Source organism: Balaenoptera ricei, chromosome 18, assembly GCF_028023285.1.
Source record: "Balaenoptera ricei isolate mBalRic1 chromosome 18, mBalRic1.hap2, whole genome shotgun sequence".
NCBI classification, from domain to species: domain Eukaryota; kingdom Metazoa; phylum Chordata; class Mammalia; order Artiodactyla; family Balaenopteridae; genus Balaenoptera; species Balaenoptera ricei.
Window position 1 is genome coordinate 11464716 of NC_082656.1, and position 18572 is coordinate 11483287.

General features: G+C 35.8%; 1 protein-coding gene and 1 pseudogene across 8 annotated transcripts in view; both read left to right on the plus strand.

The window, feature by feature from the left end:
• The window catches only part of NBEA (neurobeachin), a 612623-nt gene that overhangs the window by 83903 nt on the left and 510148 nt on the right, over positions 1-18572 (plus strand). The window lies entirely within an intron of this gene.
• On the plus strand, positions 1472-4147 carry LOC132352693 (Y-box-binding protein 1-like; annotated as a pseudogene).

Genomic DNA, 18572 nt, shown 5'->3' on the forward strand with positions numbered 1-18572 from the left:
CTGTATTTACAGCCGCTCCCCATTGCTTGCATTACTGCCTGAGCTCAGTCTCCTGTCGGATCAGTGGTGGCATTAGATTCTCATAGGAGCACGAACTACTGTGAACTGTGCATGCGAGGGATCTAGGTTGGTGCTCCTTATGAGACTCTAATGCCTGATGATCTGAGGTGGAGCTGAGGCAGTGATGCTAGTGCTGGGGATTGGCTGCAAATACAGATTATCATTAGCAGAGAGGTTTGACTGCACAGAGACCATAATAAATCAATTGCTTGCAGACTCATATCAAAACCCTATCAGTGAGCGGCAAGTGACAATTAAGCTGCATCTGGTGGCAGGCTTTATAGTGGCAAGTGAGTCGATGTACTTCAATTATACAGCTGCATCTGGTGGTGGGCTTTAAGTCAGAATCCGACACTTAATTTAGTCCACGCGTGGCCTGCCCATTATTTTATTTACCACTTCTGTATGCGCCTCTTTCCTGCCCTGCACACTTGTCTCAGTCACAGTTTTGGTAAGCCCACAAGCTAACCCTAGCCAAAATGAGTAAAAATCAAACGTCGCTGGAGAGCTTATTTGAAAAGGGGGAAAGACCCAATGATGAGACAGCAGAAGACTCTAAGACTGCCAACAAAAAGAAAGCTACATTTAAAAGAAAAAACCAAGAGTCCTACTTAAATTATGGGTTCATTGCAACAGGTGATTCACGTTCTCCAAGCCTGCTTTGTATAATACGTGGTGACTGGCTATCCAACGAAGCCATGAAACCTTCAAAACTGCTTTGCCACATGGAGACCAAGCACCCTGCATTAAAAGACAAGACTTCGGAGTTTTTCAAAAGAAAAAAACGTGAACATGAAGAACAGAAGCAATTAATGAAGGCCACCACTTCATCAAATGTGTCTGCACTGAGAGCATCATTCTTAGTGGCTAAGCACATTTCTAAAGCTAAGAAGCCCTTTACTGTTGGTGAAGAGTTGATCCTGCCTGCTGCTAAGGACATTTGTCGTGAACTTTCAGGAGAGGCTGCAGTTCAAAAGGTGGCACGTGTTCCTCTTTCAGCTAGCACCATAACTAGATGAATTGACGAAATAGCAGAGGATATTGAGGCACAATTGTTAGAGAGGATTAATGAGTCACCGTGGTACGCAATCCAGGTTGACGAGTCTAGCGATGTTGACAACAAGGCAACAATGCTTGTTTTTGTGCGATATATTTTTCAGGAGGATGTGCTTGAGGATATGTTATGTGCACTTTTGTTGCCAACCAACACCACAGCTGCAGAACTATTCAGTCTTTGAATGATTACATATCAAGAAAACTGAATTGGTCATTTTGTGTTGGTATATGCACGGACAGAGTGGCTGCCGTGACTGGACGGCTTTCTGGTTTCACTACTCGGGTCGAAGAGGTCGCTTCTGAATGTGTGTCTACGCCCCGTGTCATCCATAGAGAAGTGCTGGCTAGACGAAAAATGTCGACTGAACTTAACAACGTTTTGCAGGATGTGATTAAAATTATCAACCACATCGAAGCACATGCCCTTAACTCACATCTGTTCGTGCAGCTCTGTGAGGAGATGGACGCAGAGCACACACGTCTTCTCTTATACACAGAAGTGAGATGGCTTTCTAAAGGTAGATCACTGGCCAGAGTTTTTGAGTTCCGAAAGCTGCTCCAGAGATTTGTTTTAGAAAAACAGTCACCACTGGCAGCACATTTCAGTGATACAGAATAGGTCGCAAAACTTGCTTACTTGTGTGACGTATTCAACCTGCTCAACGAACTCAGTCTGTGACTTCAGGGGAGAACGGCAACTGTGTTCAAGTCGGCAGATAAAGTGGCTGCATTCTAAGCCAAACTGGAATTATGGGGGCAACGAGTGAACACTGGGATTTTTGACATGTTTCAAACATTAGCAGAGATTTTGAAATAGACTGAGCCAGGGCCTTCTTGCTCCCAGCTGGTGCATGATCACCTATCTCAGCTTTCAGAGGAGTTTGAGCATTACTTCCCAACCACAAAAGACCCCCGAACTGGGAAGTAGATTCACTTATTCGTGAATAAGCCAGGTGAATCGACTTTGTCCATGCTAGAAGAGGATCAACTGCCTGAGATGGCAAATGACAGTGGCCTTAAAAGTATGTTGGAGACAACTTCAAATCTCCATACGTCTGGATTAAAGTCGGGCAGAATATCCTGAGATTGCCACAAAAGCACTGAAAAGCCTGCTTGCATTTCCAACATCCTGTCTTTGTGAAGCAGGGTTTTCTGCAGTGACAGCAACCAGAATGAGATCACGGAGTAGACTGGACCTAAGTAACACACCTCAGGTGTCACTGTCTCCCATCACCCCCAGATGGGACCATCTAGTTGCAAGAAAACAAGCTCCCACTGATTCTGCATTATGGTGAGTTGTATAATTATTTCATTATATATTACAATGTTATAATAACAGAAATGAAGTGCACAATAAATGTAATGCTCTTGAATCATCCAGAAACCTCCCTCCCGCTGGTCTGTGGAAAAATTGTCTTCCACGAAACCAGTCCCTGGTGCCAAAAAGGTTGTGGACCGCTGCTATAGTACATTTCATACCAAGACATTATCTCTTCTTTTGTGATATTCCTCTGCTCCATTTCCATCATTTTTTTTCTTTTTGAGGAACTGTTTATATGTAGTTGGTTTCTTCTGGTCTCCTGATTATTTCCTTTTACTGTATCACACGTATTTTTATGTCTAGTACATTTGTAAATAAAAATTTTATAGAAATAAAAGGATCTGAGTAATATGTACTTAATGTGCCTTTGAAATATGGTTATATAAACAACTTGCTCTGTAAAATAGGGAAGCTTTATTTTTAAACTATAATATTTTAAATAATTTTCCCTTTTAGCCAGTTTCTTTTGGAAGATATATACATATTCAAAATATGCTACCATTTTTCAAGTTAATTGCATTTCATTTTTGGAATTGCCTGCATGGTCAGTTTTTAAGTGACACTAGGAAACAGTTCTCGTTACTTTAGAGCTAAACTGTATTTTTGATGAAAGATGGTTTTATGACACCTATTAATTCAGCAAGGATGGCTTCAAATCTTTTTTCTTTTTCCAAAATTAAATCAATCCCTTGGGGATGACAGTTCTCCTTCAAAAATATAATTTAAAATGCTGTAGAGTTCAGCTGGTAGTGGGAATGGAGAGCTGACCCCAGGGAGCCCTGAGTAGCACCCCCATCTCCCCAAGGAGCCACAGCTGCCTCAGCTGGCCCCAGTCGCCATCACTACAACCGTGAGCATCCAGGCTGAGGCCCAGCCCGGCGACAACATGGGGAGCAGTGGCCCCGGTGGCTTCACATCTGCAGCGCCTGCCTGCAGGGACAAGAAACCCATCACAGTGAAGGTTTTGGGAACAGTAAAATGGTTCAGTGTAAGAAACGGATGTGATTTTATCAATAGGAATAACACCAAAGAAGATGTATTTGTATACCAGTCTGCCCTAAAGAAGAATAACTCCAGGAAGCACCTTTGCCGTGTAAGAGATGGAGAAACTTGGAGTTTGATGTTGCTGGAGAAAAGGAGAAAAGGGTGTGGAAGCAGCGAATGTTCCAGGCCCCGGTGGAGTTCTAGTGCCGGGCAGTAAATATGCAGCAGATGTAACCATGATAGATACCGTCCACATTATAGGGGTGCTCTACACAATTAACAGCAGAATGACCAGAATAATGAGAATGGAGAAAGAATGAGGGATCGGAGAGTGGTCCCAAAGGCCAGTCTCTACAGCAGGCCACTGTGCCCATCTTACTACATGGAGACCCTATGGATGTCGACCACAGTATTACAACCCTCCTGTGCAGGGAGAAGTGATGGAAGGTGCTGACAGCCAGGGTGCAAGAGAGCAAGGTAGACCAGTGAGACAGAGTATGTAACGTGGTTTATAGACCACCATTCCACAAGGGCTTACTTCACCCAAGACAGCCTAGAGAGGACCACAGTGAAGGAGCTAGGGAAAACCAAGGAGATGAGACTAAGGTCAGCAGCCACCTCAGCGTTGTTAAGGACGTAGCTTCAATTACCAGTACAGACCCCCAGAAAACCCTAACGTACAAGATGGCAAAGAGAAAAGCAGCAGATCCACCAGCTGAGAATTAGTCTTGCCGGAGGCCGAGTAAATGCACTTTTCCCATCTCTACCATCATCTGATTTAGCTATCCAACAAGAAGAAATGAATGTAAAGTTTCAGCAATAAGAAATGAAGGAGAGTGGAGCTGAAGACCTCAAGTGCTTGCTCTTTGCCCCTTGACCAGATAGCTAGAAGTATTACCTGCACTACCTATGCAGGCTGGAGTTTTTACTACCTTTACTTAAAGACTCTTTGATGATGACAAACATTTTTTTTTTTTAAGGCTGGTTTTTCTCAATACAACTTAAAAGGTTTTTAAATTGTTTCATATTTGTTCAAGTTGAGATTTTAAGAACCTTATTTTTAATTTGTAATATAATAAAAGTTCACAACATGATTTTTTTTTCAAAAAAGTCAGTAAACTTCAAGCACCTGTTAATAAAGTTCTTTAAAAAACCCTCTAGATTCTGAAAATAGTTTTTTTTAAAAAAAAATCCTCGATATAAGGAATATTTTGAGTGATAGAATGTATGTGAGTAGTTCTAAGGGGATTCTTTTGCAAAATACACCACTCTGATCATACTTGTTTAGGTATATTTGCTTTAAAATATCAAGCATATTACTTTATAGCTATACTATATTTAGAATGCTAGAATTTCAGTGAATGGCAAGAAAAGTGTTGTGTTTTTCCAAAGTTCTAGTTTTATTACCCCAATGCAGTGCCTTCAGCAGAGCCTTATTTTATTACCCATATTCAAATAATTTTTACCCCTTGGTCTTAAAATGGGTAATTCCTACTGGGTTTATCCAGTTAATATACATTTTCTATATACTAACAACTTTCTCCTCTAGCAGCTCTGACTAATAATGTACCTAATGACCACTGAGGGGAAATAATATAATCTAATGCCACTTTCTCATTATTCAAAGATCTCCAGTTTTTAAAGTGTCATTATAAACTTTTAGATTTAAATGTATTTGAGGTGTTTCAATCTACAGCAGTTACTGTGTTTTTCTTTTAAAAGTTCAAATTGCTCCAACTCTGGGTATCTCTTCTAGTTGGTCTCTTAGTCCATTTGACATGACCCTGTAGTCTTTGATAGCTTCCTTGCTATTTCCTATGACGATGTTTCTGGTTCATCCTGAACATTTTGTTGTTTCAGTCCTGGAATCAGCCGGTACTCCAAGAATCTTTAGTTTCTATTAATAGGAAATTTAGGACTTGCTGTGTTTTATCTCGACCTCCTCTTAGTTAAATCTGCATCTCCTTTCTTCCACATTGAGACTTCTTGTTGGCAAGTACACGGAGGATGTTAGAATTCGAAAAGCCTGTAATTACACATATAACAGTCTAAGAACTACACTACCAATACTACCCTACAGACATAATTACTGAAAACAGTTAGTTTGTTTTTCATATGCTCTCTCTGTTCTCCTTGCCATTTTTAATTTCTGAAGTATAAATATTATGGGCTGAATTGTGTTCCCCCAAAATTCATATGTTGAAGTTCCAACTCACAATAACTCACAATGTGGCTCTATTTGGAGATAGGGTCTTTAAGGAGGTAAAGTTAAGTGAAGTCATTAGGGTGGGTCCTAATACAATATGAATGTTATAAGGAGAGGAAATTAGAACACAGACACACACAGAAGACACACACGAAGATACAGCAAGGAGAAGTGGGTCATTTACAAGCCCAGGAGAGAGGCTTCAGAGTCCAACCCTGCTGACAGTTTGATCTTGGATTTCTAGCCTCCAGAATTGTGAGAAAATAAATTTCTGTTGTTTAAGCTACTTGGACTTTGGTACTTTGTTATGGCAATCCTAGCAAACTAATACAAGGGATTAACTACATTGTGAATGCACATAGTTATTACATATTATTCTCTCTCATTTTAACTGTTAGTCATAGTTTTAAAGTGCTTATATATTTAAGGTTCATCACATTCCTTACATTGATGTGTTTTGCCTATCTAAAGCTTATTCTATAGTTTATTCCTCAGGAAGGACTCATGGGAAGAATGTTTTTTGAGAACTGCATTTCAGTATTAGTTTATCAGGGACCATTATGTTTGACAGCCATTTGCTTGGCTATAAAATCCTTGACTAACCTTTCTTTGTACATCTCAAATATGTTACTAATTTTCTTCTGGCTTAAAGTATTTTTGTTGAAAGTCTGATGACAGTTTAATATCCTTTCTGTTGTAAGTCACTTGCTCTTTTTGCCCACATGTTCAAAGGATTTTGTTTAAATTCAGCAATTTTGCTAAATATGTCTTAAATATTCTGAGTTGATTTCTCATTTAAGTGGTATGCACTTTCAGTATGCAGTTTTGTATCTTTTTATATTTCAAAGAATTTTTTATACTGTTCACTGTTTGTTCTATTTCCTTGCTTTGGTTTTCTTCAGAGACTTGACTATACATGTTTGATTTACTTTGCTTATCTTTAATATTTGTCACTTTCTCTTGAATCTTCATCTTTTTTTTTCTTTCTCATTTTTAAATTTAAAAATAAAGTAAAACTTACAGAAAAGTTACAAGCACAGTAGTAAGCAGTTTTTTCCCTGAGCCATTTGAGAGTATTGCTGACATAATGTTCCATCATCCCTGAATATTGTGTTTGTATTCCTTTATATAATAATTATTAACATCAATGTGTTACTACCATTTAATTCTCAGACTCCATCACAATTTTGCTAATTGTACCATAATGTCCTTTTTAGGAAAATGATCTAGTTCACAACATTTACATTATAATGTATCTTTAGTCTGCTCAACAGAACAGTTTTTGTTCGTTCTTTGTTCAGTCTTTGTTCATTCTCTGTCTCCCATGCCTGGCTAATAACCCTGTTGGGTGGACACCCTCGTCACCTCTCTAGGACTTTGACACCATGTTGCCTGGTTATGCTCCTGACTCAGCTCAGGGCTCTGCCACCCTGCTGGCCACTGCCAGGTGAGCTCCTCACCTCTACCCCTAGTGCAAACCCCTGCCTTGTTTAGCCCTACCTGTTAGCTTTATGAATTTTCAGGAAGGCAGGAGGAATAGTAAGAGGAAAAGAGCTTCATTTCTTTGTTTTTAATTTTCTTGTTTTTATTTTTTTGTTTTATTTTTTTGTTTAATGCCAGCTTTATTGAGATAATTCACATATATTCAATTCACCCATTTAAAATGTATCATCCAATGGTTTTAGTATATTCACAGATATATGCAACTATCAACAGAGTGAATTTTAGAACATTTTTACCATCTCGGAAAAGAAACCTTGTACCCTTTAGCTCTCAACTTTTTATTCTCTCACTCCTTACCCCATTTCTAAGCAATCACTAACCTTTCTGTTTCTATAGATTTGCCTATTCTGGACATTTCATACACATTTTGAAATTGGGAAATGATGGGTCCCTTTAATTTCCACATAAATTTTAGGATCAACTTGTCAGTTTCTGGAAAAAAAAAACACCCACACAAAACAACAACAATAACAACAAAACCCAACTGTGATTTTGATAGAGATTGTGTTGAATCTTTTATTTGGAGAATCTTACCAACTACACAATATTAAGTCCTCCAATCCATGAACATGGGATGTCTTTACATTTATTCATGTCTTCTTAATTTCTTTCAAAGAGGTTTTGTACTTTTTGCCATAAGTCAAATGCCAGAAATCTTGGACTTCTTTTGTTAAATTTATTCTCTAGTATTTTATTATTTTTGATGCTTTCATAAATAGAGTTGTTTATAAATGTTATGTTCGGATTTTCTTTGCTAGTGTATACAATGGATTTTTATGTTATGATTCTGTATCCTGCAGTCTTGCTGAAAATATTAGCACTAATAGTTTTATCTAGAATCTCTAGTATAATGTTGAACAGAACATTAGCACAGGTATCCTTGTCTTGTTACTGATCTTAGGGGGAACGCTTTCAGTCTTTTAGCATTAAATGTGTTGTTATCTGTGAGTTTTTCATTGATGCTTTTAATCAGATTGGGGAAACTCCATTTTATCCCTACTTTGCTGAACACTTTTTAAAATAAAGGGGTATTGGATTTTGTCAAATGCCTTTTCCATGTTTATTAAGGTGATCATTTATTGAGATAATATTAACATATTAATTAGTCTAGGTATAGGTTTGTCGATTTTGATGTCTTTTAGGTCTGATCACTTTATAGTGTTGTTCAAGTTTTATGTTTCTTTGTTGACTTCTGCCTAGTTGTTCTATCCACTATTCGACCTGGGAATTGAAGTCATCAACTATTAATCTTAACTTGTCTTAATGTTTCTTCCTTCATTTCTGTCAAGTTCTTCATGTATTTTGGTGCCTCGTTGTTAGATGCACATATGTTATTATCTTCTTGGTGGATTGATTCTTTTATTATTATCAAATGTCACTCTGCCTTTAGTAACATATTTTGTTTAAAGTCTGTTTTCGCTTAGTACAGCAACTTCAGCTTTCTTGTGGATGGTTGATAAATTTTCCCTTTTACTTTGAATCTGTTTTTGACTTTGAATCTAGAGTATGCCTCCTATAGACAATACATTGTTAGATCTTGTTTTATTATCCAGTCTAATAACATCTGCCTTTTGAGCAGATTGTTTTTCCATTCACCTTTAATGTTACTGATATAGTTGGATTTACATCTGTCGTTCTGTCTGTTACCTATGTCTCATGTTCTTTTTAATTCCTTTATTCCTTCTTTACTGCTTTCTTTTGAATTAAATGAATATTTTCTATTGTAGCGTTTTTGTATCTTTAATGAATTTTTTCACTCTATTTCTTTTACTTATTTACTTAATGGTTGCTATAGGACTTACCATTTAAATTTTAACTTATCAGAATCAACTTCAGATTTATACTAACTTAATTCCAGTGAGATATAGAGATGTTACTTCTTATAGATATATTTTGTTTTTCTTCTTTTTTGTGATACAGTTTTACATAGTACACATTACAATGTTGGTTACAAACCCAACATTACATTATTATAATTATTACTTTATATAGTTGAATGTCTTTTAAGGAAGCTGAGAGAAGGAAATCAACTATGTTTATAGCTTTTGTTATATTAACCTCATTTTTCATTTATGGATTTCCTCATTTGTTCATTTACTACCTGGACTTGTTTCCTTAGCTCAATATAGCTTTCCCACTCACCTCCTTTGTGTTGTTATTAGCAAATACATTACATTTTTATGTTATAGGCAAAACCATACTTTATATACACATTATCTTATAAAATTGCTTTGAAATCTGTTACAAGGGAAAAAGGAGAATAAATACGCATTTATACCATCTTTTATAACCACATGACTACTGGTGCTCTTTGTTTTTCATGTGGATTGAAATTGCTGTCACTTTTAGCTTGAAGGACTTCCCTTTGTTATTTCTTGTGAAGTAGGTCAGCTAGCAGTAAATTATCTTAGTTCTTATTTATTTGGGAATGTATCTTATTTTCCTTTTAGATTTAAAAGCTAGATTTGCTGGATATAAATTCTTGGTTGATAATTTTTTCTTTGAGTACTTTGAATGCTTTATTCCTCTGTGTTCTGGCCTCCGTATTTTCAGATGAGAAGTCTGCTGTTGATCTTATTATTGTTCTCTTTTAAGTAAAGAGTCGTTTTTCTTCTGCCGCTTTTAAGATTTTCTCCTTGTCTTTGGCTTTCAGCATGACTATGACTTTTCTGTTTGTAGATTTCTTTGCTTTTATCTTTCTTCAAGTTCATGGGCTTCCTGAATAGGTAAATTAATGCTTTTCAATAAATTGGAAACTTATCATCCATTAAATTTTTGAATATTTTGCTTTTCTTTTCTCTTTCTTCTCTGCTTTTGGTATTCTCATTCTTCATACCTTAGTACAGTTAATTGTTTCCCACATTTCTCTGAGGCTCTGATCATTCTTCACTCTCTTTTCTCTCTGGTTTTTGGATTGCATAATCTTTATCTGTTTATCTTATATTTGCTAATTCTTTCTTCTGCTTGTTCAAATATACGGTTGAGACCCTATAGAGAATTTTTCAATTCATTGTACTTTTCAACTCCAGAATTTCCATTTGGATTGTTTTTATAGTATCTTTCTCTCTTTTAAAAAATAATACTAAATTTTAATTTTATTGATATTTTAAAATACTAATTCTATTACTATTTTCCCAGGTTTATTGAGAAGTAATTGACTATGTCACTGTATAAGTTTAAGGAGTACAGCATGATGATTTGGTTTACATATATTGTGAAGTGATTATTGTAATAGATTTAGCTAACATCCATCAGCTCATATAGATACAATAAAAGAAAAAAAGTTTTTCTTGTGATTAGAACTCTTAGAATTTATTCTCTTCACTTTCCTATATATCAGTATCTATCTCTTAATTGATATTCTCTATTTAATGTGACATTGTCATCATAACTCTATTTACTTCTCTAATTATGGTTTCCTTCAATTCTTTGAACATGTTTTTAATGGCTGCTTTGAAGTCTTTTTCTGTTAAATCTGACATCTGATTGCTCTCACTAGCAATTTCTGTTGCCTGCTTCTTCTCCCATGTATGGGTCATATTTTCCTGTTTCTATGTCTCTCAATGTTTGGTTGGGGAATGGACATTTTAGGTAATACATTGCTGCATGTCTGGGTACTACTACCCCCATCTCCTTTTAGGGCTTATTATTTGTTTATTGACTGGATAGATTACTTTAGTGGGTTTTTTCTTAATTTTAATTTTTTTCTTCAATATTTGCAAGAACTCAGCATTGAAGCTGCAGCCTAGAGTGTTTTCTGAATAAAAATTATAAATATAAAATTTTAAATAGATCTCAGAGAGTTCATATTTTATATTTCTTCTTTGAATGCTTTTAAATTTACTTTTCAACTAATACGTACGTTTCATTTATATGATTTTAGTCTTTGGAAATTTGCTGAAGTTTGTTTTATGAACCCAAATATGTGTCCTCTTCGCTAGTTGTTCCATGTGTTCTTGAAAAGAATGTGTATTGTCCTCTTGTTACACATAGTCTTCCATATTGAAATATTATACTGAAATGTTCTGTTTTTAAGAAAGCTGAGTCATGTTACTCCTTTGAGTATAATTAGCACAAAATATGTTCATACATGGTTTTTTCTTTAGAAAATTATAATAGCTTTATTAAAGTATAGTTTACATATCATACAATTCACTCATTTTAAGTATACAAGTAAATTATTTTATATAAGCTTACAGAGTTGTGCAAACATCACCACAATCCACTTTTAGAACATTTCTACCACCCTGGAAAGATCTCACTTGCCAATTCTCAGTCATCCTCATTCTCATCCCCATCCTACTCAAACCATTTTATTCTGAATACCACAAATGGGATTAAGATAAGACAATTATTTTATGTACGTAATGGATTATATGTTTACAGTCATTTAAATTGAATCATATTTTTATTTTTTTATTTATTTTTTTTTTATATTTTTAAAATATGGTATAATTAATTGTGATGTGAAGTTGTGTTGCTACAATTAGCCAAAGTACGGAATAATGATCTTTGTATAACAGACTGAAAAAATTAAGACCATTCTTTTTCCCCAAATAAGACTGGTTTTATTAGACATCTTACGTTATATTTACCCAAAAAGATTTTATAACTTCCAAGAGAATATATTAAACATTTTTGCTTCCTTTGTAAGCAGTATGAACCAAATGAAAGTAAAGGTTTTTTTACCTGATAATGGAATGTACATACAGTTCAGCAGTGTTAAAATGTAGACATGGAGAAGCTATTTACAGTGTTTCACAACACACTTCTCAGTATTTTATTCCAGTCCTTATTTTTAGGAACCATGTACTCTGAGTTCTTAAGCATCATAGGTATAATACCCCCCAAAACAAACAAACAAACAAAAAAGGGTAAGAAGTATCACTAAACTGCTTCAGACAAATTACTTTTAAAATATAGTAATCATGAGCCGAAGAGAGTGGTATCTTTAGTGTTTTGCATGACTTTTTACTTAAATTTACTTAAATTCATTGAATATTATTAAAAATGTTATATCAGTAATTATTAGTACAAGACTTTCAGCTCAAAAGACTTGCTTGCAAGTTCACTGTGGGGCAAAGGACATGGGTGATTTCATATTCATACTTAATGGTTGCTTTGTTTCTCAAAACAAACAATTCTTTCATGCATGCAGTAAATCAAGGAAAAGTGTGCAGCCTCTCTGAAAAGAGCCGAAGAAAAACATTTAAACAGACAAAAACTGAAAAGTGGTAGACTTTAGCAACAGTAGAAAACCAGAGTTTTATGATTGGAGTCCAGAAGGAAGACCAAAATCAAGGAAGATGAAATAGGGTAGTATATTTTTAATCTTAAACATTAGGGGGTAGATGATTTTACTGTAAATCCTGGATTTTCCCTGAGGAAGGAAAAGTCATTTAAAAGTAGCTTTAAAATGACTAGGGAAAACGAAAATGATTACATTATGATGAATTTTCTCATACAACTTTACAATTCAGAAGACATTTATTAAAGCTTTTCTGTGTACAGAGCACTATTATAGTCATTAAGGAAGATGCAAAACTATAAATTATCTTTAAGGATCTTACAGCCAAATAAGGGAGAAAGACATAGAAAAGCTAAAAAGTAAAGTTGAATGAAAATATAGTTATGGTATAATCTGTGAACACTAAGTCCTATGTGATCATGGAGAAGGGTTCTGATTGTAAGAACTGGGAAATGCTTGGAAGAGAAGACAGCTTTAAAACCAGTTCAGGGGGACTTCCCTTGTGGCGCAGTGGTTAAGAATCCGCCTGCCAATGCAGGGGACACGAGTTCAATCCCTGGTCCAGGAAGATCCCACATGCTGCAGAGCAACTAAGCCTGTGCACCACAACTACTGAGCCTGTGCTCTAGAGCCTATGTGCCGCAACTACTGAGCCTGCATGCTGCAGTTACTGAAACCTGCGTGCCTAGAGCCCGTGCTCGCACCGAGAGAAGCCACCACAGTGAGAAGCCCGCACACCGCAACAGAGTAGTCCCCGTTCACCGCAACTAGAGAAAGCCCACGCTCAGCAGCGAAGACCCAACACTGACATAAATAATTAAATAAATAAATTAATTAAAAAAACAAAAAAACCAAAAACAGTTCAGGGAGGCCCCAGGAGCTTTAGGTTCATAAAAATTAAGTGATTTTTGTTTCTTTTGGTGGGGAAAAAATCTGCTTCCCTCTGTTACCTTTCATGAACTGAAAAACTGAAAAACGCTGTTTTTTTTTTAAATCAATTGGTACCCTTTAACTGGTTTCTTTTACCTATGAGGATGACAATTAGAATTCACAAATAATCTTTTAAAACCTACTATCCAGTTTACAGAATTTCTTGCTTAATTAATTCATTTTTAAAACATTCAACCTGACTTCTGATTTTGTCCATAATGGAATAACTGGTACTAGATGTGCCCTACCACTGTAAGTCACTATGAAAATGGGCAAAATACACAAAGCATCCGTTTTTAGATATTTGTCAGTACACATAGCACAGGCCCAAGATCCTTGAGAGGAGGAAAACATTTTGAGATGAGCTCGTTAATCACCCCAGCTCTCTGGCTGGGGCTAGTATTTTTACTGAGGCATAAAGGAGGTAGAAGCCAGGCATAGCCGGCTGGGCCTGCTGCTCTGAGGTACTGCAACAGCTGGAACTTGTGGGGCAGGGTATCGAAAAGGAGCAAGCCCTTGGGGTAGGGATAGAAGTCTTTGTCAGGGTTCCCGTGTTGAGATGCTGTGAGCCATGGGAGGAAGAAGATGTTACCAACAGCAGAAGAGAGATACCAGAGGTCACACAGTTGTTTGAGACTTTGGACTATCAACCCAATTAGAGAAGGTTTATGCCCACATCCTCGGGTGCTCAGTAATTATTAAACAAATGAATGAGGGACTTCCTTGGCGGTCCAGTGGTTAGGACTCTGCCCTTCCACTGCAGGGGGCATGAGTTTGATCCCTGGTCGGGGAACTAGGATCCCTCATGCTGCCTGGTGTGACCAAAACAAAAACAAAAACAAACGAATGATACTAGTGGTGTAGACAATTCAGGGGTTTCCTCTACTAGACTGTAATTATTCACACATTTTCCCCATCAAATCATTTCCAAAAAGTGTATCTTTTATCATTCTATGATATTGATTGCTTTTGCAATTTAATTTTTAAAACTTTCAGCCTACCAAAATATCCATTCTTCTGTGCAACTACATGCATATTAAAAAAAAAAAAATCTTTGGGGAGTTCCCTAGTGGCCTAGTGGTTAGGATTCCAGGCTTTCACTGCCGTGGCCCGGGTTCAATCCCTGGTCAGGGAACTGAGATCCTGCAAGCTTTGTGGTGCAACCAAAAAGAAAACAAAAACAAAAAAACAACTTTTCTTATATTAGAAGAATGAGTTACATAAAATTACTTGATATTTGTAAATGATTGCTTAATTTGGTATAAGTAGTTTATTAACATTATGTTTAATATTTCTTTTAGATATTGGTTTGTATTAGTGATGTGTTTCTCTTGTTCAGTATTTGAAATATTGCAGTAATTATAGTGCTGGTACTTGGCACTTCTGCTAATTTGATATATGTCACTGTTACAACTTTTTAAGATTTGATTGGTTGAGTCATTTTCAACTATGTTGGAGTACTGACTTCACTTCTTGCATTGAAATACTCTATGTTAATCTATTTGCCCTTTGTTGGCATGCTTGTGACTGTAATCTTTTTTTTCCTCTACATTCTTTCTTATCAGGATCTGGTAATAATGATTGTAGGGCATGTGATTGAATAAAATTCAATAATATATTGAATAATTGTTATATTCAAGGAGCTGTTCTAAAGCTTTGGGGATTAAAAATGATTAAGCTTATACTTTATTTATGAGAATAATTGTATCTGTAAATGTTTATAATTAAAAGTTGACATGTGTACCACAAAGGAAACATAATGCAAATACTATTAACATTTTGGGGAAGGATGATTAATTCCAGCTGCAGAAGATTTAGGAACTCTTCATAGAGAAGGAAATTTTTCAGGGTTCTTGAAAAAAATAAATAATTGAGAGGGTGAGCAGGACGTGATGATAGAATGTGAGACAGTGGGCATGATTGAAGGGATAGAAGCAAGGGAGTACAGGATGTGTTTATGGATTGATCCATAATCAGGCATGGCTTCATGGGAGAATACAGAGTAGATGGTGTGATTTATGGTAGAATGCGAGGGTGATTATCATAGGTTGAAACCAAGTTATTGAAGGTTTTGAATATCAAAACAGTGAATTTGGATTTTCCAGTCATGTGGAATTATCAAAAAATTTGTAGCAAGAGAATGGTTTGATCCTATGTATGTATTTTCCTTGAGTAGTTTGGGGATATTAGAGTTTGAATGATGATTTTTTAATGAATTCAGATGGATTATTTATTCATTTTGAGGAGAAAATCATTGTACAATGTACAAGTGGCAACATTCTCTTAATTATACATCAGGAAATATGATTCCTTGAATATTGGAATGTCATTACTATGTTAATATCAGCAACATTTGTCACATAATGATTCTGGGGAAAGCAATAGGTTTTGTCAAATATATATTATTCTCACATAAATTCAATGAAAAAATGGCTATATTCTTGACATTGGTGAAGTTTTCAGAGATTAGTGTTAGAAAAATAACATGCCTCTGCTCATATAACAATTAGATAAACTTAGTTTTTTTGAGTTTAGCCGTGTTGTGGCACATTTTCTCATATTTGTGTTAAGTAATTCTAGTTTGGGTAATTAAAGTTCTGCTCAATGAGGCTTTGCCTCATTAGCAACTGTGTCAGTTATCTGAATTACACTGTCGTCAGTGCAATATGCCATTACCATAACATTTATGGTAAATGTTTTATGAGTAACGTTTAAGAAAAAAATTAACAAAGAAAATGTATGATATTAAGTAGAAAAGGAAATAGTGATAATAGCAGCTACCATTTTGCTTTAAAAGTACCAGGTATTGTTCATAGTGCTTTATTTATATTATTTTATATATAGGGTGTGTAGCAGATGAGAGGCAGATAACTTGTGGGTGGTTATCTGTAGGTGACAGAGTTGGGATTCAAACTCAAGTCTGATTGGTTTTGAAGTTACGGCTTTTAACTATATTGTACTGTACAGACAATATGGTATTTCTGTTTTTTTAAATTTTTTAAAGCTTTTTGTTCAGTTTTATTGAAATACAATTGATACATAACATTTCTTAGTTTAAGGTCTACAACATAATGATTTGATATGTGTATATGTTGCAAAATGATTTATCACAATAAGGCTAATTAACAAATCCATCACCTCACAAAGTTATAATTTTGTGTGTGTATTAAGAACTTTTAAAATCTACTTTCCTAGGAACTTTCAAGTATAGTATTGTTAACTATAATCAACATGCTGTGCATTATATACCCAGCATTTATTCATCTTATAACTAGAAGTTTGTACTTTTTGACCACCTTCACCCATTTTTCCCACCCCCTCCCCCCTTGCCTCTGGCAATCACCAGTCTGTTCTCTGTTATCTAGAGCTTGATTTTTAGATTCCACAGATAGGTGATGTTTGTCCTTCTCTGACTTATTTCACTTGGCATAATGCCCTCAAGGTCCATCCATGTTGTTTCAAATTTCAAGATGTCCTTCTTTTTTTATAGCTGAATACTTAATACCATCTTTTCTTCATTCATCCATCAATGGCTACTTAGTTTGCTTCCATGTCTTGGCTATTGTAAATAACTTTGCAGTGAACATGGGGGTGCATATATCTTTTTGAGTTAGTGTTCTTGTTTTCTTCAGATAAATATCCAGAAGTGGAATTGCTGGATCATATGGAAGTTTTGTTTTTAATTTTTTGAGGAACCTCCATACTTGTTTCCATAGTGGATGCAATAACTCACTCATCAACTCTTGATTGAGCTTTCAAAGAAAACAAAGATGGCTATGCCAGTCTTTACCCATGATGGGCTGTTTAACAGGTAGAATAATAAAATGTCAGAAGTTTAGCAATATATAACAATAGGTTAGAGTCAATTTGAAATTTGTAAGCTGCTCTTGAAGCTCCACTGGAAATTTTAGGTGGTATAGCATGGTGAACTGTGAAAATTGTCTAATGGTAGGCATCAATTAAATACGGTTGCCTTCAGCATGAATTCTGGTCACAAGCAGAGACTTTGGGGTATCTAAATCTTTTAAAAGAATTTCAGGTTTAACTTCTTCAAAATTTTAGATATAACAGTGTGTGTGGTCTAAAAACAATTTTCATCTACTTTTTTGTAAAGTTTGTTTTACTATCTATGTTATTTACCTGCATCCTTCTCCAAAGGGTCGGATGCTTATATCTCTCTGTTAAAAACAGTAAATATGACAGCTCATCAGAATTAGGAAGTCATGTTATTTGATGCCCTCTCACTTTGACATGTTAACAGACAATTTGAGGATTATATAACATATTTAACGTTTTTACATGCTTCCTTTTTAGAGAAATTCTGAAATACATTTATTTATACTTTTAATTTCTATTTCCTAGACATTTTGATACTAATACTAATAATTATTTTTTGTTCCATAAGCCAGGGGTCCCCAACCCCTGGGTCACAGACCGGTAGCCGTCTGTGGCCTGTTAGGAACGCGGCCGCACAGCAGGAGGTGAGCGGCGGGTTAGTGAGTGAAGGTTTATCTGTATTTACAGCCGCTGCCCATCACTCACATTACCGCCTGAGCTCCGCCTCCTGTCAGATCAGTGGCGGCATTAGATTCTCATAGGAGCAAGAACCCTACTGTGAACTGCGCATGCAAGGGATCTAGGTTGCGTGCTCCTTATGAGAATCTAATGCCTGATGATCTGAGGTGGAGCTGAGGCAGGGATGCTAGCGCTGGGGATTGGCTGCAAATACAGATTATCATTAGCAGAGAGGTTTGACTGCACAGAGATCATAATAAACAATTGCTTGCAGACTCAAATCAAAACCCTATCAGTGAATGGCAAGTGAAAACAAGCGCAGGGCTCCCACTGATTCTGCATTATGGTGAGTTGTATAATTATTTCATTATATATTACAATGTAGTAATAATAGAAATAAAGTGCACAATAAATGTAATGCAGTTGAATCATCCTGAAACCATTCCCCGACCCCTGGTCCATGGAAAAATTGTCTTCCATGAAACTGGTCCCTAGTGCTAAAAAGATTGGGGACTGCTGCCATAAGCATAGAATTTTATTTAGGAAAATAAATTCTTAAAATATAGATTTATTTTGAAAGCTCATAAAAGGAGAGTTAACATTACATTTTATGTTTTAAATTAATATGGAGGACTGTAATCTTAGCATATTTTAAGCAAGCAAGTAATCTAATTTGCCATGTTTTTGCTGGTGTCGCTTATATTTTAGGATACATTTTTAAATTTAAAATGCTTCATTATTAGTGAATA